The following is a 19757-nucleotide window of genomic DNA, read 5'->3' on the forward strand; positions in this document are numbered from 1 at the left end:
AGATTCTGCCTTCTGTGGTTCATCAGGTTTTTTAACATACTACAGTTCTAGTAATTTCCTGTATGCAAACAATTCACAAAACAATAGGTATGAAAAATGTAAAGAGGAAACTTGCACAGATCTAACTTCAAATTGCATTTGACTTCATAGTTATGATAAGCTAAAAAGACCGAAAGTTCTCTAGGTGAGTAATTGAATGTTGTCCTGAATCAAGCTTAATTAGTAAAATGTGAATGTGAGATTCTCAGTGCTTTTTCACATGTTGCATCAATTAAAATAAGTGTAGTGGTTTTGACTCCCTGCAGATCTTTTATATTTCTCAACATTTTTCAAAGTTTTTAATCCATAAATCAAACTTCAAAGCAGGAAAACACACTTCATTGGAAAGTAATAGTGGTTTAGAGAAATTGAGGGGTATTGAAACTTCAGGAATCATCTAAACTCAATCTTTGTCACAGATGGTTTCAAATTTGAAGACCATTTTGAGGTTCAAGGTATCCTTTGGGGAATTTCTGATCCAGCTAGTTAGAGGGTTGAGTTTAATGAGTCACAGAATAGGGAATATTCAGTATTTTAAGCAGAAAATAAGAAGGATATATAAAATGAAGGCATTAATGGTAACTAGATAATCACACGTGCAAGAGCAGGACTTTGTGCCTATATATATATCTCAATAGATATATATCTTGACTAACTCCATTTACTCTGATGGGTACTAAATTAATCAAGTGTGATTAAAAATCTGAGCTCTATAGAACTTCAGTGATAATCTCACCAGGAACCATGATTTATGGGTAACAAAATGACTGGTATTACAGTTTGGAGTGTCAATAATTGTGTTTGATGGTAAAAAAAAAATTACACAAAAGCAAATATATTCTTGCTGAAATCAAGTCAGATGAATTTTAGCAGGTCTTAAGGACATCCGCTTCACCTTTGGACCTAGGGTTTTCCTCATTGAATTTGTTGGATTGCTGATGCTTTCAGGTTTCTCTGATTTGGCCATAACAGTGAAAAACAGAAGATTTAAAATTAATCAGTTACCCAGAGCTCAGGATTAACTACACTGGGGGCTGAGGCCAATGTGCTGATAGAAATGTCACTGCCACAGGTGGAAGCAAACAAAGCAGCTTTATGCTATTTACACAGATCTAGTCATTAACACCAGCAACTGTGTAAATCTGCTTCTTGTGTTAAAGTGAAGAATCTTCCCCCAATGTATTTTATCCTTCCAGAATGTATTTAATAAAATACCCCATAATCTTCTGACTGAGAAATTACTTATCTGACACCACCTATGTGTAGATGTTGACTGGTGGAAGAAAGGTTTGTGCTCTCAGTGCCCCTCACTCAGAAACATAAGCTGAGTTTCATGGAAACTCATCTGGTTCAGAGCTATGAACTGATACCAGTACAAAGTATTTTTTTCCTCTCTACCAGCTATCAAGAAAGTAAAATTGCTTCTAATCAAAAGGATGACCCTCCCTTAGCAATTGTTTGCTCAATTGTTTTTCTGACTGGTCTGCTTGATGGGCAAATGTGCAAGGAGATGGAAAACGTAATCTTTCAACATGAAAGAATACCAATGCACTGTGAAGGACTGTTTCTAGCTCACTTCTCCTCTCATGTGGATTCACAGTGCTGCTAATTTCCTAAAATTGGCTACCAGGTTAGCTTCTCATTTGCTAGATGATGCATGTCCTGGTATCTGGGAATGCCCAGCAACATGCCAGGGGCATGATAGGGTTTACTAAACCAAAGACTTTTCTGCAACTTGTTCAAAGTCTACACCCCATTTCTTCCCCAAGCAACTTAGTAACACACAGAGATTACTCAGAGTGCATCTTTGAGAGGCACATAATCAGCCATTAAAGACAGAGAACCAAAGGATATTAATACTTCATTTTGCTGACACCTTGCATGAAGCAATGTCAAAACATGGGGATAGTGGGCAACTTTCTTGTGGGTATTTGGCACCTGGTTTTATGAATTAGTATCCTTAGCAAGTCATTTTTTCTCATATCTACTAAAAATAATAACATGAACTCTAAGAGGTTGTCAACGTATGACTTCTCAAGGGAAAATTTTGCTCTTCTCTCTCATTTATCCAGGCATGTGTAGAGGCTTTTGACCCATTTAGCATAGATAAATGACCCATGATGTGAAATTTCCCAACAGTTTAATAATGCATTTAACTCAAAGTGACACTTGCTTGCAGCTGCCTTAAAGCAGTTTCCAGGCTATATATGTCTCTTTGAAATGATGTATGACAAGTAGGAAAGCTTCCTTGATAGAACCCCAAATCCCATGGGTGAGTAACAAGAAAATCCTTTTTTAGATTGCCAGCAGCAAATTTATACTTTGCAAGTCTTTATTTAATTTTATCTGGGTTTCAATATCATTTACAGTTATGACCATTAGTCTAAAGCTCAGAGTGACTTCCACACAAATTATTCTTTCCTCACAGTAATGCATTGTAAAGGGTTTTATTGATCTCATTTTTTTTCCCCTCACAAAATAACAGAAGTAAACCCCTTGTCTTAACACTGAAAATGTTTTTGTAATCCTTGTACTAACTTAGCTGTATCAAAATTCTATTACTTCTGAAACCCAGGCAGTAAAGCAGAGAACTATACTCCTTGCATCTTTAAAATCAAGAAACTTTCTTATGAAAACTCCCTTAAGTATTTAAACACGAGCCTGAGTGATAGCTCTTAATTTTTGCTTGCATAGCTTTAAAGAGTGTGTGGCAAGGCTTTTAATAAAACTGCTTCTGGTATGGGGAGCAGTTTCCCATGATACATGTCACATTATTATTAGCAAGAAAGATTTAAGAAAGCAAGGAATAAACATTAGACCTGAGGAGACAAACACTTCTAAGTAGACAACCAAATTTATTATTTAATAACATTTATTTATAGTGTTAAAATAGAAGTCAAATAACCAGAGTTGGATCCTGTAATGCCCTGAATCATTTAACATAGATAAATAGTGTAAAATTCCCAGTCTACAGAGAAAGCTCAGTTTCAAACCATAATAATAATAATAAAATAGCACAGCAAACCCAGAAAAACAAACCAGAGAAGGAGTCCTGTCCCCAAGGAAAGGTTAATGTGGGCAGAGTCAGAAGAGTTAAAAAACACCCCCGAGACAGCAAGCCAGATGATTAGAACAGAAACAGAGTTCACAGTATGTTTGTTACCTAGGACTCTGATCATTTCTTATCTCTGTTGCTTCCTTTTGCCTCCAACTTTTGTTCATCTGACATTTCTCAGCCACAGTGACATTCCCCTTTGCATGATCCCCAGGCTCACCATGGTCCATCCTGTTTAGTGATATTTATGTTGTGTACAGCATGGAGGAGATTTGGGGCCAGACCCAGAATTTGTAGTGCAAGTATGAAATAATGGGATTTGGAAGTTTACTCCAGCTGTCCTAAGTGAGCCTGGAAAATGATAGTGGAATAATATCCAAGAAAGGAGTTGGCTATTGCATGAAGCACAAAGACTGTTCTGCTGCTTGCTGCTTTCCTATTCATAGCAGTTTAAGCCTGTCTCCTCTGCTCCGTTTCAGTGTAGAGTCAAAGAAGCTAGCTTAAATCACAGAGAGTGCTTTTGATCTTAGATCTAAACATGGCTCATATTTGAGCTCTGCTGGCCACCATGCTGAGATGCACGTGAAGCAGCCTACCTGAAATGCATTCAGAGAGGATGGGATGCTCAGAAGTGTGCGAGCATGGCTACGTTAGGCCGCTCACAATACTGGCAAAATAGTTTGGTACAAATGGCCTGAGCTCACTTTACCCAGCTAACCAAAGTTAGACATTTCTGCCCTTTAGTCTGGGGAAGTGGAATGGCATTCCAGAGAGGAATTCACTCACCTCAAAGTTGGCCATCTGTGCTTGAATGAGATTTTGCAGGGTCATCTCTTTTGCTGCTGCCTGCAAAAGAATCCTTCTGTTAGACCTGTACCTCTTAGCCAAAATGACTAACATGACCTAGCAAAACAAGGAGTTCCTCCCTAGAGCAAAAGAACTCTAAAGGGCACAGAATCTCTATGCCACTGATGATGCAGCTTATTTTGCCCAGGGAACAAGATAGTGTTTAGAAGTATTATTGCCAAAGAAACCTTCATTTGTTAACATGAAACACATGTTGACTTGCAGAAACTAATTCTTTCCAGCCTAGACACAGTCCACATCCCCATTAACAGCACTAGTTGCTAGTGGAAGTTGACTGCATCGTGCCTCACCTTTGATACAAGTGATTCTTCCTGGTTGGGGATGAGAACAGCTTTTACAGTGTAAGCTTGGATAAGCTTGCTGAAAGGGTGAAGCTGCCGACTACCCTGTAAAAGGATAAGCACAAGAAACAGCAGAAGTGAGGCAGGGAGCCTATATCAAAGTTAATGAAGAAGGCACAGGGTCTAAGAAAAGGAGGAAATTCTTCTAGAAGTTTGGGTTTGTATGAACTTGGAGAGATCAATTTGCTGCTGAACCATTTGAACTGAGCGACAGAGTTCATTTTGAGGAAGACACACAAACCAAAGCTTGCACAGCTAGTGCCTCAGATCAGAGTGACCTGATGAGCTGTGCTCTGCCAGAGTGGAGCTCTGAGCCTGCCGTACACTCAGAGCTCCAGTGGCAGGAAGCAGGCTCATTTTGTAACACGTCTGCTGCTCAGAACGCTTGTTTAGACATTTCCTTCACAGATGAATTAATTAGAATTAGCTTATTTACTAGGAAAAGATACAGATGTCAATTTATCTTCTTTTGAAAAGCTAAAGAAAATAAATTATATTTACAATTTAGCTTCATTTTCATAACTCCAGATAGTGAATTGACAAATATGAATGCATTTGAAAGACATTACTGTGACACAAATAACACCAAGTTTTAAATGTTTGTGCCTACAGACTTTTGCAAAATAAATAAAATCAAGCCTCCCAAAGACTTTTTTTTTTTTGCAAGCTGTTTCTCTAAAGTGCAAGTTTATTTGATTTAAGCTTCTTTGCCAGTCATTGTTAATGAATAATTATTCAGCATTTCAAACTAAAACAGATAGCTTCATTTAGTATGATTAATGCTGATGTGCAACCTCATTTGCATAATTATGAAATATAATAACATTAATTCCAAATATGAATCTTTGTTACTTATGTTACCAAAGGCCTGGGAGGAAAAAAAAAAAGACATCATGATTCAATATTATCAGAAGACACAGTTCTAATGTTCTGTGTCTAAAACTGAAAGGTAAAATTTTCATCAGCATGCATTACAAGGCTTTGGCAAAAGAAAAGTTCTGTCTCTGAGACAGACAGATTTAAGCTACTAAAAGTATGTCCCTGCTGAAACAGATATCCTTCACCTTTTTTTAAACATTTGGAGCTGTTCTATGTGAAAAATAACTGAGATAGTTCATTGAAAGTATCTCGATGGTCTTTTACAATGTGTATTTTTACTTCTTTAAACCCTTGCTTCTTTTTCAGGTTTTTGAGTGCTTTTTACTGCTTGAGGAGTAGGCTCAGTTCCCATTCTGCGTGACTCTGATTTCAATGGTCTAATGAAGGCACAGCAGACTCAAGAACACAGTCCTTGCTACAATTTACATTTAATAGCCAGTTTCCTTTGTCTGAATTTATTGTTTTGATTTCAGCTAAACTGATGTGACATCAGAGTGATTACTCCTGGAACTAGCTTCCTGCATCTTGCATTGTAGGAGCTGTATTGAAAGCAGGTGATATTACTCAATACCACCAAATAAATCAGAGGTAACAGCTAGGTCTCATCAAGACTGTCAAGAGAAAAAGGCTGAGGAAATACTGTCTGGAGAATCAGAGCATCAAGGAAAGTCCATGCTCCTGAGGCTGCTTGTTTGGTTTTCACTCAGGCAGTTCCTAAAATCAATACAGCCATTTAGCCAGTAATTAGCCAATAATTTTTCTAAGGAGGTAGAAGGAAGGACCTCAAATAAGGGGGGAAACATAAGTGAGCAAATGAATTAAAGGCCATGTTAATGGAGATAAAAAGAAAACCTAGTTCTGAGAAGGCTTGAAAATGAGTAGCTAGAAAATAAATGTAAAAAGAATACAGCTGATTTGTTCCAGCCTTGAAAAGTGATGATGTGTCCTTCTACATTTGCTCTGGTTTAAGTCATATAATCTGTTGTTACCTCTTTCTGTAGATGAAGTATCATCTCCAGGCTGTAAATCTGCACTTTCCAGTAATATTTGAAGATCTAGCATTATTTTGATTTGCCAGCATCTATAGCTCCATAAAGCCACTCTTCTGCAATAGCAAATGTTTGATTTTTCCAAGCTATTATGCCTGAATTAATTAACTTATATGTTTTACTAGTTAACATATTGAAGAATTCACAGCGGCAAATTGTGCCAGTCCCTGCATGTGCATATGTGACCCTGCATAGGGAGAGAGGGACTCTGCCTTTGTACTACACTGTTTGGCAGGGCTTATACACAGTCCTAATCGTTGTACCTAGAGAGCAAGGGATTATTCAAGGCTAGTTTAAAATGAAGCGCACAGCAAACAAAGTAGGGATCATACCCAAGCTGGTGGATATGGTTCCAAACACTATTTAGAAGAGAACATATACATGGTTACATAAGATACAACTAACTGAATTGAAGTGGGAGGGGGGAGAGAAGTAGTAAGTTGAAATGTGTCTAAATCTTCCTTGCAGTCTCAATACTTATGAAAAGTGAAATAGCATAGTGGAAGCATAGTGCTCTGGACAGTGGATTTATATCCTAGCAGAATGCTTCCTAATACCTGTCTTTCATGAAGATAAATTATTAAGCCAGGACTCGGTATGAATCCTACATCTCCAGCAATTTCCCCTCCTCTACAGTAGGCATAACCAGCAACCAATCTAATGAGTCTTATTTATAACATCTGATTAGCACTTTTATGGCTGGCTGATTGTGACAGGGTAGGTGAAGAGATTTGTATCAAGGTTTTCATTAAGAAGGTGAAACTTGCACAATTTTGGTGGTGAGGCAGATAAAGGCATATGGAGATGGAGTCCTGCAAATGCCATATTGGCTCACAACATGTTGAGAAGGGCCAATTAACCCTGTCTTGCTACAGGCATCAAGTCTAGTGAGAGTCTAGCTTGGCTGTGTGCTGAGAAGGACAAAGAAATAAATCTCGCTGGTAGCTGGGGACTGGAAACAGCTGGGTGGTTATGTGAGCCTCCCATCAGATGGCTGAGCTCTGGGCCTGTATCAGAGCATGGGACTGGTCCTTCAAAAATGCTTGCTAAATGACTGTATTTTCAATTCTTTTGTTCATTTGTCTCATTCTAATTTTTGAACTTTGATTTCTCAGAAGAAGTGGAACTGAAGAATGTCTGTGGAGGAAGGAAAAGATACCTTTGTGCTGGATCATGAGATCTGTGGTAGTTGGTCCTTCAAAACTCTTGAGGGAAGGGACTTCAGTGGGCTTTGGTGGGCTGAAGCCCTGAAGTAAAAGAACAGTATGACTCTCTATGGGGAGATATTTCATCCAAGTCTGTTAAAAAAAAGCTTGCAGACTGTTCATCAATGATTATGAGATTAAAAAACACTCCTAAACACAGGCTGAAAAAGAGTAGCTACCTCTATACTTCATCTTTGGTGAAAAAAATGAGTGTGATTGTGATGACTATATATGGGCTTCTAAATAAAAGGAACTTGTATATAAAGTTAGGATAAAGTGATGAGCCATAAACCCTTTTTCTCCTCAACTGAATGCTGCTAATAGCTTGCATTCAGTACTGAAAAAACCAGGAATGGGAACAGGTTATAATGTGAAAAAATGTGAAAGAAAACAGGGAAAACAATTTAAGAAACATTTGAAGTCCATATTGGTTTATTGTCAGATCTGACCGGTCCTTCACTCACCTACAAAAGCCAGCATGTGCGGTGAGAGCTACAGCACAGCCCTTTCTGTGTTCTGCTAATGGAGTCCTAAGGACTTGGCTAGTGGACTCAGCAATTCTGTAATTGAGCTATGGGTCCCACTACATTTCTCATTGGATTGAAACACCTGCTTCTGACCTGCAGTTAGTGGCAGCAGACATATCCTGAATCCTACTTCAATGGCTACCTCTCTATAGAGAGAAATTGTGAAGATTACTTGCATCAAGCCTAGGAGGCAGGATGTAAGCGTTATTTTACCTTTCTTTTGGTACTGGTTGTGCTGTGGGGTTCCATTAAGCTTTCACTGATTGTCTTCCACAAAAAGCAAGAAATTCTGTTGAAGTTCAGAGCCTGTCAGTGTAAAATCCCTTTTTGTATTGTATACTTGATGAGCAGTATATTTTCCTGGGGGAAAAAAAAAACACAAACAGAAGATAGAGTCACTTCTTTTCTCATGTGCTTATAGAGCTTAATCATATGAATGCCAGTGACCTGATATTTAAACTAATTTATTTCAAAGTGTGCAGCATAAGCAACTGAAAGTGGAAAAAAAACCACCCCAGTTCATTATAGGTAAGGTGATATTCTAAATCTTCTAAGTTCAAAGCGATTTCCACACCTCACTGCATTATTTGCTCTCATCCTAAAACTGGGAATGTAAGCACGGGTAGTTGTTCCAGTGAAATTCATCATATAAGAGCCTGAATATCACCTTTCAGAGGCAGGAAGTCAAACACCATTGATGCAGCCCAGTCCCACTTCATTTTTTCATTTAAAACATGCTTATTTAGCACAGGTATTTATAGTCAGAGAAGGCCCAAAAGGTATGGAGAGGTCCTAATTGGGCATTTGCCTATAAAAACAATTAGCTAAACTAAATGTGGATTGAGCCTTTGAGATTAAATTGCAAGTATGGAGATGAAATCTCCACAGGCATGTTAAAATCTAGCAATTATTTAAACAGTTTAATTAAGTGCAGATCTTTCTGTAGGCTGATTTAAAAGGACATAACATTTGTAGCCTATAAAATGGAAGGAATAAGAGACTATTCTTTCTTTTCCTTCTTTCTTTTTTTTCCCCATTTCATTTATTTCCACCATAAAATGTATGCTGTAAACTATGAGGAACATCTGAAGATATTTCACAAGTAGGACCATCTGTCTTCTTGGCAGACTGTGCAGGCAGTGTGGGTGGTTTAGTTACTTGCTTATGAATCTATAGGATCACTTGCTTAGTCTGCTGGATGGGGCTGCCCCTGCCCTGTTTGGCATGATTTCAACATTTCTGGGTTGGTTCCATAAAACAATTCTTTCTCTTATTTTTTTTCTTCCCCCCCCCCCCCCCCGCCTTTCTTTCTCTTCTCTCTCTCTCTTTATTTTTTTCCCCTTTCTTTTGCTTCTCTCTTTCTTTTTTTTTTTTTACATGGCTGCTCTGTGCAGCTGTATAAAGTAGTTGGCAACTTGCTTAGAGAATGCTTACCTACAATACTAGGTCTCTTGGGCCTTATAAAGAGAATGTATAGCTTTCTGGGTAAATCTTTGCAAATATTGAAAGTTTCTTCACTTATGCCACTTCCTAAGTATACTGAGGTTAACTGGAAGCAGTACAGAGGTGTTTGTTCTCCTTTTGTCCTGTGGAGAAATCTTCTCCCTGGAAATGTCCACATTTGATATTGAAATCTTCCCCCTGGAAATGTCCACATTTGATATTGAGATCTTACCCAGAACAGTTTTGTCATTATTAAGCTACCAAATATTTAACTGGTCCAAAACTTCAATTCAAGCTCAACACCACTGACTGCAGTAATGTGTATGCATATATCAGAAGATATAGATATTTATATACATTTGATCCATATATAAATACATATTATACATTAATAAATATTATATGGTGCATTAATACATTATATATTTATGTCATGTATTATATATGATGTAGTTATATAATATAATCTTTCTTATATATATAAGATTTGTGCCTGAGACATTATTCAGCAAGCCTTTGAGGAACAGAATTAAAGCAAAGCAATACTGCTTGTCTTAGCAAGAAGTAAAGGCTGGAAGAGATGCATTCTTACTAAATAAGTTCAGCTACTACTCAAACTGCACAATTCTCAGTGTGTCTTCTTGCTTTTGCATGGTTTTTCTGCACAGTATTGTGGTCACTTGGCAAGAAAATTTTCAGCTGTTTATCCTGGCTTTAAAAAAGCAGCCTGAAACAGAAGTCAGCATTATCTGTGTATTGATCTGCATATCTGAGAAGAATACAGGTGATCTGATGACACCATTTAACAGACAAAGAACAAGAAAGTATTTTTTAGGCTGGCTGCCTTTTACAACTGACTATCAGAAAACAGTAAACAAGGTTGAGCTGAATTACAATGCTTTATAAAAGGAATTCCATTTCAACTGTCTTCCCTGTTGTGTGGTAGCACACACTATGCTCTCAAGAATACAGAAAAGCTCTAGCAGTTCCTCCATTGCAAGGGTTAGAGACAGTGTGTGAAAGAAAACACACAAATTTACTGTTTCTTGAAAGGACAACAAATAGCAATTAGTAACAAGTAAACTGACAGGGGGTGTAGCCTTTAGTGTTGTAAACATGTGCCAGAAAGAGCTAGAAATTACTATTGTCATACATCTAATAACAGAAAACTGCCTTTATTAGGAAATTTTATTTATGGCTTATAATGTGAGGTCACTTGCCTGGGTTTTGTTGCTTGGTTTCTTTTTTGAAGAAGAGGAGGCAGCTTTTCCCACGTGACCTAGTGAACTTGTGCACCTTTTACATGTGCAAGAGTCTCAGATGCTATTGAAGTAAGGCCAGTTAATGTTATTTAATGTTTATGTCCTAATGTTTAGGGCATTTGTTTTTCCCTACACACACTTACCTTGTGTCTTCTAACATGAAAGAAAAGATTTCTGTTAGCTGCCCTGAGTTTCAAACTGTATTGAGAGAGAAGATTTGTGTGCACTTTTGCATACTGGAATTCAATCTTTGTCATGACTCATGAGATAGCAAGGTTGAAAGTTTGTGTGCATTGCTTGTAGTTCCAGGACAAAGCATTCCTGAAGCTTCAGCAGTTACCTGCAGAGCAAAAGAGGGAAAGCTGCTATTGTTTCTCTCTGTGTCAGTTGGAAATAGCAGCCTCTAACTTTTAGCACTGTAGCAGAAACCAGCTTTATGGCACATGTTATCTTTGTCTGTATTAAACTTACAGAGTAGACCAAAGAGGTTTTATTCTTTGCTCACTTATTGTTGTCAAGGGTTTCTGGTTTGTCTTCTTTAAAAGAAAAGTAGTTGAGTTTTGCAGTGACAGACAGCTGGTTGCCTTTACAAACAAAAGACTCAAGGTATGAACAGAATTAGTTCTTTTCTCAAGAGTGCTTTTCAGTCCTAGTAAATACTCATCAAGAATTTTCTCAGTGACAGGAATGTTGTAATGGTATCTCTCTATCAAGATTCAAGTTCCCAGCTGCACCCTAAGAGAAGGCAGATTGAATAAAACCCTCCTCAGATGTCTGGGTTCCCCTACCCACACTGATACAGCAATGATCATCTAGGTAGATCAATTCTAATATTCTTCTAATCATCCTAGGCAACAGAGCTATCGCTGTTGTCACCTCACCAAGATGTGTAACTGTTGGGACAGAAATGACAATTCAGATGGCAATGACATGCCCTCTACTATCAGCTACTCTAGACACAATTCCATTGTTCAGTGAAGCAGAGTTTCTCCTCCACTGGTTAATGCCTGCCCGATCTTGGATTCAGTGGTAGTGTAACATTCAGACTCTGCTTTCCAGATACTTCCCCCTGTGAAGGAATTGGCAGAGAATGGGCATAGAATTGGCTCCACACCACTGCTTACTAATGATCAGAATAGCTGGCCAGGCATGAAGAGGAATGTCAGCTGCAATCATTTATTTCCTTCCCTGGAGCAGGAGAGGAGCAGTGCAGGCCTGGGAGGAGTGTGGCTTGGAGATGAAATGTCTCCCTAGGCTTGTTGAAGAATGGGGCAGCTTCCTGAGCACCCCTTGCTTGGGGCTGTGCCTAAAGGCACAGTCTAGCATTATCTGAATTGCAGACACTTTGAGTTGCTACTTTATATGCAACATTGTCATTCCTTTCACTGCACATAGTGCTCATCAGGCATTTGAATCTGCATAACGAGAAGAATGTATAATCCAATTGCAGCTCTTTGTTTTATTTCCTCTCATGGCTGACACATTGCTCCAGTTATTCCCAAAGATTATGTGATTAGCACCACAGCTCTGCCTTTCAGGAGATGTGCCTAGCAAGAATGGGCACTTGAAAGAATACTTCCTTTTTCATTCAGTTCTGCCTTAAGAGAAATTACTGAATATTTGTCATTTCCAAATGGGAAGGAGCTGATCTGCCACTTTCCTCACTAGCAGTACATTTGAAATTAAAACAAATTAAAATCAAAACTAAAACTAAAGAAAAGGAGGGGGTATGTGCTAAGACAAGCTTCTGCTGCTCAAAGGTTTGGTGTTGAAGTCCTAGAAATTTACCTTGACACCAGTGTCTGCTTGATCTTTTAGCTTTGTCCCGACAAAGGTAGGCCATCAGCTTTCATTTCAACTCTAACTTTATGCTATCAGTGTAATTAAAAAAGGTGATTTTTTCCATCTTGATGTTGCTCAGTCTTACTACCCCTCACTGAGAATATTCCTATGGGAAGGGGCCTTTAGTTGTTAAAATGTCAAGAATAGGCCAAGTGCTACATTCCCACCAAGGCAGTTATTTTTTGGCTACTGTAAATGGTTGTAAAACTTATGGAATGAAGCAGGAATCACTTCGGGGAAGCTCACATCCCCTCCTCCTTAAGACTCAGCAATGACACAAGCAGTACTCTCTGAAATCCTTCAATCACAGCATGTATTAGGATAAGCCTTTGATGAAAATGCATGTCATTGACCACACAGGCCATGTCAAGCACAGTCAAAAAAATTAGTTCCTGCAGCTGTAAAAGAGTGAGTTTGAAGTAAAATACAAATCAAGAGAATGGGTGTTAGAACACATTCAAGTAAATATTCATCATATTCTTCCTGTTGCTTTCTTTCCCTCCATTTGGTTAACAATTATACAAAACCTGACTTAATCTGGACTTTCTTTTCCCCAAAAACTACTTCCTTTTTTCTTTCTTGATTCTTTTCTAGCAGCTCTAATATCTCTCACAAGTGAAAAGTATCTTCTGTGAACTGTACTTCTTTTTGAGTCCCAATTCTTTGTGAACACAGTGGAAGGCATTAGAAAAGGGAATTTGTCTTGAATACTTTAAAGCTCCATCCCTCCCCAAGGAATCTTTGAATTAGTGCTGGTTTGGGAAAAGACTGAGGGATGATAAGAAGCAGCTGCATTTGACTGGTTGTGCTTGTTTGTTTGTTTGTTTTTCTTTTAATTAGCTTTTACTTTATATTTGCTTTCTGGTGTGTGGAACCATTATAACTGATGGCTATTACAAGTACCCATTATCACTATGGTGTCTTGTGAGTGTACTCTATTGTCTTTAACAGATCTGTTTAAATTCATCATGCTTGTTCAGTGGTCTTGCTTATCCTTGAGTTTCTGTTGCCATATATTTCTTCTGCAAACCCTTACCCACAGTGAGATGCCTCGTGGGCACTGAACAAACTCGCTTATCTTTCAACTTTTGGGAAAAGTGATAGTTCTCAAGCTTGTCAACAGGCCTAAAAAGAAAGATGAATGGGAAGGGAGTTTTGAAGTTATTGAAAATTGGGGAACATTAAGAAATAGCAGTGCACATCTCTTCCACCTCAAGCTGGTGAAACACTTTATTTAAAATGAAGCACAGAAACCTTGGACTAAAGATTGAGGTGCCTGTGAATGACCTCATTTCTGCAGTTCCCTAAATCTTCCTATGAGAACTTCACCATCCAGCATTGATTAAAAAGATGCTGTTAGCTCACAGAGCGTAGGAAAAACAGCCTAATCTATTACAATAGGAAAGTTAATGACCTTTAACAACATATGTTTATGGCTGAAATGAAGCATTCACTGCTTAGAAGTGTTTGACACTGCTTGTAACACTTATTTGAATTCATGTATAGACAGCAAGACAGTTCTCAAAAAAATCCAAAATTCATCAGATTCAGCAGAAACTTCAAACCCACTTAAAATGCTGTGAGTTTAGGATGTTTTTGACAGACCCAAATGGAAGCCATGAATTAAAAATCCTGTGGAAGATGAACGAGCTCATATAGCATAGAAGTCAGCTTTTCTCTCAGTGGAGTAGCCTGAATATTGTTTTCCTAAACTCTCATAACTGGGTATCTGGTTAAAATGCATCAATTAGCTAAGATAAAGGGGTTTGGGTTTTTTTTCTGCTGATCTTGCTGCAGTTAGATCTTAAAGCCAGTACTTGCAAGACCTAGATCTTTGTTTCATACAAGGGTCTAAGAGCTACTGGAAAGGATTATGGCTGCTCTGGTTTTCTTCACCTGTTCAGCTGAATCTTAGCCTTAACTAGAAATTTAACGAGGATTTCTGTACTTCTAAAGAAATGCTCAAAAAACTGTGATTCACAGTCCAATATTCATTTTCTGTGTCCTTAAGCTGCTGCATTTTGATGTATTTTCTGTTCAGATATGTATTTCTGATAGGATATCACTACCTTGAATAGCCTGAGTTGGTAGCTAGGGCATTTTCCTAAGAGCAAGAGCTTTGAATGACCACTCTAAGGTGAGCAATATCTCTGTCTTGGTGTGTTGCAATTAAGGAAGTGTGTGGGAAGGCTCCTTCTGATGTTAGGTCTTTGGGGAGGCAGGAGGAATAAAGGGAAGGAAAGAGATACAGGTATCTTCATTCAGGAGCAGATTCTAGGCTTTGGATCCCAGACAGCTTAAGGCAACTCTCAACTCCCCATGCTCAGGGTTATCCTGTGGTTTCTCTGGGCATCTCAAGTTAGTTCTGGCTGTCTTGGATAACAACCTAGGGTTTCTGTCATCCTGTGTCCTATGTGAGGCCATGCCTGTGAGCTGAGGCATTTAAATCTGTGCTCCATTCCAGGGATCAGTACATAAAATGTGGATGCTACAAGATCTAACTTTAAGGACCTTCAGTCCTTGTTCAGATTTGGGTAGATATGGACCCTAATTCAAGAGATCTGATTTTGCAAAAGCAATTGGTGATTCCTAGTGTGATGTTTTTCAGACTAATATTTGTTTGTTTTGCAGCTTTGTGCTTAAGAGTTAGGAAAAAAAGTTGGAAGGAGAATTGTGAAGGTGACTATCAAGCTCACACGGCAGTTTTCCCTATGATGAAACCCTCCCTCAGTAGCTTTTATTCATCAGATCTTAAAAATACTTATTAAAAAATAATGGTGGAATAGAATATTAATAACAGCAACAACAACAAAATCAAACAGTGGGATTGTATACAGCTGGGATGGAAAACAAGATCAATGAGATGGAAATAGTTCAACAAACAAGTAGAAGTATTGGTATTCTTATAATCTCCTAAAAATGTTGAGTGGGGTAGACTGGAAATGCTAACATTGCTGATTTAATTTCTACTCTAACATAGCACTGCTCGTATATGGGTCTACCACAAACTGAGGAATACTAGATTTAGGATTAAGTGGTCCATCAGGTGTGATTGATTACAAATGTGGAAGGAAAACTGTGAAGCAGTAAATATATTTTTATTAGGTCAAATGTGAAGACAAGAAAGAGAATTAAAGGTAGAAATCTAAGAACATCAATCTTGAAAGAGTCAGACCCTACCATATATGAGTCTAGTCAAACTGGGATGAAATAGTGCACCCAGCTAACTCAAAAGGAAATGAAAGGTGCTGAGGGTGAAATATCCCAAGAAGAAAGGTCAAGACAAGGCCTGATCCAACACTGCATGTGCAGAATGGAGAAGTTTAGATGATATACAGAACCTGTTTTTCCTTGTGTCCATCTTTCAGACAAAGACATTACTGCTCTTCATAAGCACCCAAAGACTGTGATGCTTATTGAACCCAATTAAGCCTTTCCCTGGTTCAGCAACCACTAGATAGTGGAATTTACATTTCCTTGTCAAAACACCAAGGTATTGGCAAAACACGGCAGCAGAACTTTCTCTGAGCAGCTTCAGGGAAGGTCTGGAAAGTGAGTGACACAGATGATTAATGAGCCTATTAAAGCTGAAAGTCTGACACTGTAAAGATAAGCTGGCAGTGAAAATGACTCCCACTGTATATGTATCAAGGGCATCAGAAAGAATACCCTCCACATAATAGCTGCCCACCATCATTAGTGGCAGGACATATCTAGCATGTGTTGCCTCATTGCTATTTAGTCTGCTCAAGTATTTTGAGGTGAAGGGCCTTGAGCAATAGTGTGAAGTCTCAGACAAGTTGCATGAAGCTTTGTAAGGTCAGATTAGGAAGGGCACTCTCACATCATTCAGGAGGGACCAGGTGAAACAAAGCATGACGAATGACAAAGAAATAGAAACAAATAAATATGACTTTGTAGCTATATAGTGGCAGAGCATGAGCATAAAATGCTAAGGGAGAAGTCTAATGTATGGGAGAAAAATACTAAATCCATGCTGACCTTGGGAATCATACTGCTATGCTGTTAGAAATTGTGTGTGCTGACCATGATGGATTGAGATTTGGACTTCATTTCTCTGTCTCTGTCTAGAAAGAGTCATTGCCTCATTAGATACTTAGAACATCTTTCTATAGAGAGTTTTCCTCACAGAAACACACCCTTGTGCTATACACATGTATGCATACCGAGACCAGTATTCCTGGAAAGGGTCAGATGTGCTCCTGTGGCACATGCACCCAGAATCCATGGTTTAGAGCAGAAACATGCAGACCATCTGTGCAGCATCCACACAAAATATGATGCTTGATTTCAGAAGTTTCAGACTTGCTATATAAGTGCTGTGGAGTTGTGCTGTACACTGGAAATATGTCTGGGATTTCTGGACTGTTAGCAGCTAGGCCAGGTGCTTTGAAATCTTGGGAAACTGTACACAGACTTTAAACTTCACCCAAACATAATATGCAGATGCTCTAGAAGAACCAAAGTTTATTTTAGCTGCAGTCTGTGGCAGCTATTTTGTGCCAGCTTTCCTTAAAATGTTAACTTCATTTATCCATCTCTCAAGTAGACACAGTAATATTATGCCTTCTACCTCTGTTGTGCCTATGTAAACAATCAATTATTCATGAAAGTGGATCTGGAAGTTTCATATAGAAGAAGCAGTTCAATACAAGCGATAAATATTATATTTTGGTCTTGTATGGGCAGGTGAAACAAAAGGATTCTTAGCCTGCAGATTTGGCACTGGATAGTGTCATATGAAAGTATACACTTCTAGTGCTGCATTGCTAGTGTCTGTCTGCCAGAGTTGCTGCTTGAATGCTTGATTTGTTCCTGCTACAGTGTTAACTTTTATTGTCACAGTTTACAAATATATCCATCCTATTCCAGCTTGTCACTGTCATTATTTCCTTTCACCCTCAGAAGAGACAAACATCCTATTTTCTGAGTAGATCCCTATGGTAATCTTCAACTGCTAGTGCTGTTATGCACTTCTGCTCCTAGGGACTGAAACACATAATGCCCTAAGTCCTCCAGAAATATTTTATAAATCTAACAGCTGCAGCCCAAATGGAGAGGAATTTTTGTATCATAAACAGGTCCATTAGACCGGCTATTACCTGAAGGTTGAACGCGGCTTCTTCCCTCTGCTAATGCCACGGCACTGTCAATGGGGTGATGATAAATCACCAGTAATATCCATGGTCCTTTGAGATACCTAGTACAATGAAAAGATAGAATATTAGGTGTGGGAAAGAGCAAAGATGTTTTTCAGTTTCAATATTGCTTTTTTGTAACCTTACTTGTCAGAGATGCACGATAAAAGACAGGTCCAACAAAACAAAACAACTTCAAAATGTTATATTCTGTTTGATACTTCTTTTTCTTTTTTTTTTCTCCCATGCCAATCAATCCTGTGGGCTAAAAGCCTCTGGAAGGATCCATATGAATGTTTTAACTTTACATCTCATCCACATGTTTATAAAAGTTAATTCCTGAAAAACTTGAGACAGTGGGTGGGTAACACTCCTGTTTGATTTAGGCCCTGCTTAAAAGCTTATGTTCCACATAAGAACAACTATTTATTTAAGGACAAATCATCTGAAATGACTGTTGGAATGGATATTGTTAGCCATCACCTCATTTATTTATTTCCTTTTTTTTGATGGAACCATACCAATATTATATAGCTAGCTAGCTATGTAAGAAGCAAAGAGCAATGCTAACCAGTGAGACTAAAGGCTGAGCAGAAGAAACATTCTAGCATCACACATAAAGCTTTTGGCATTTCATTGCCATGGTTTCCTTGGGAAGGAAACATGGAGCTCTGGATCTGAATAGAATGAGAGCAATTCAAGCAGATTGAATTGATTGATTGCTTGTAATAGACGATCAGAAGACAAGAAAATGCAGCAAGCACTTGTCATGTAGTTGAGACAGTGCTTATGAGACTGCTCTGTCCTGGAAACTGAAAGCACAATTGATCTGATGATAATATTGGAATCTGAAACCAGCAAAGGGTAAACTGACAATAGAGTACCAAGTATTTTTATAAGACAATATAGTACATCTCCATCATTTCCTGTAGGCTTTCTATCAGTGTCTGCTCTCTTTATAAAGCTGTTATTACACAATGGAGTGAGTACAGAATTGCCCAAGCTGCTAGTGACCTAAGTCAGTAAGTCAGCCGTACAAGTGTTACCTTGGATCTGGAAACAGTATAGGTAACCAGAACAAGTTCCAGCCTCTCTGCCAGTTCTGCAAGTGCATGTCTTCTCATCTACCCTACATATAAGCTAAAAATAGAAATATAGAGCCTAGAGCTTTAGACTTATTTTTTTCTTCCTATTTTGAAGGATTAGTTTATAATGTACACCAATAAAATCCAGCTAACATGCTGGGATTGAGGGACTGCCAGAAATGAGGGAGAACCACTCAGGCCATTTTAGTTTGAGCTATGGCCTTGCTTCTGTCTTAGTACTTCATTCCAACTAATTAAAAACAAACAACAACAACAACAACAAAATTTGGAATGAACAGAAAGCCTCTAGTTAATGAGTTCTGGAAAAATCTCCCAGACTGATACTTTGCTTGGTTTCTACCCCAGCATATGCATTAAGGAAAGCAATGTGTCTTCACCATGTCCCACTCAATTTATCTCCAGGAAGTGACACTTGCTAGGTGCTATTCAGCAATACTGAAAGCATTGCACCAGTAAATTGGACATCCTTGCTTAGCAAGAATAAAATTAATAGATACATTATAACAGGGTTTGGTTGGGGTTTTTTGTTGTTTATTTCATGCCTTCATATCAGGACACTGAAAATCTATGTTCCTGTGATACTGGTTTTCTGAAAGCAATACAAAAGTATTTTAATTGCTTTACTTTCACATGTGGGACTACAAAATGTTCAACCTCACACTGCCTCCATGAAGAAAGGACACTGAATTGATATTCATTTGATCTAATCTAGCATTATTGACTATAGAAAGACAGAGGAACCAAGTCACCCAGTATACAAACGTTCTAAAATACATGATTCATGACAATGTTTTGGCTTTTATAACCTTCTGGTTTCTGTGCAAATGCATAGTCTCAATAATAAACATATAAAAGAAATCTTGTTAGAGCAAGTAGCAGCTATTTCACAGCAGTACCACAATATAACAATTCAGACTTAATGAAACATTTAAAATATGCTATTACTGATATTGTTCATTTAAAATATGCCATTACTGATATTG

At 38.2% G+C, this 19757-nt stretch overlaps 1 long non-coding RNA gene across 1 annotated transcript in view; it reads right to left on the minus strand.

The window, feature by feature from the left end:
- Nucleotides 1-19757, minus strand: part of LOC137452828 (uncharacterized) — a 193718-nt gene that overhangs the window by 138377 nt on the left and 35584 nt on the right. Inside the window, exons 2-7 of the long non-coding RNA XR_010990172.1 lie at nt 17633-17730; nt 10811-11007; nt 9397-9603; nt 8176-8322; nt 4252-4347; nt 3881-3940 (exon numbers count right to left, since the gene is read on the minus strand). This is a non-coding gene — a long non-coding RNA (uncharacterized lncRNA). The remainder of the gene's footprint in view (nt 1-3880; nt 3941-4251; nt 4348-8175; nt 8323-9396; nt 9604-10810; nt 11008-17632; nt 17731-19757) is intronic.

The sequence above is a fragment of the Melanerpes formicivorus genome, unplaced genomic scaffold, assembly GCF_026170545.1.
Source record: "Melanerpes formicivorus ecotype bairdi unplaced genomic scaffold, bMelFor1.0.p_v2 SCAF_59, whole genome shotgun sequence".
Lineage (NCBI taxonomy): Eukaryota > Metazoa > Chordata > Aves > Piciformes > Picidae > Melanerpes > Melanerpes formicivorus.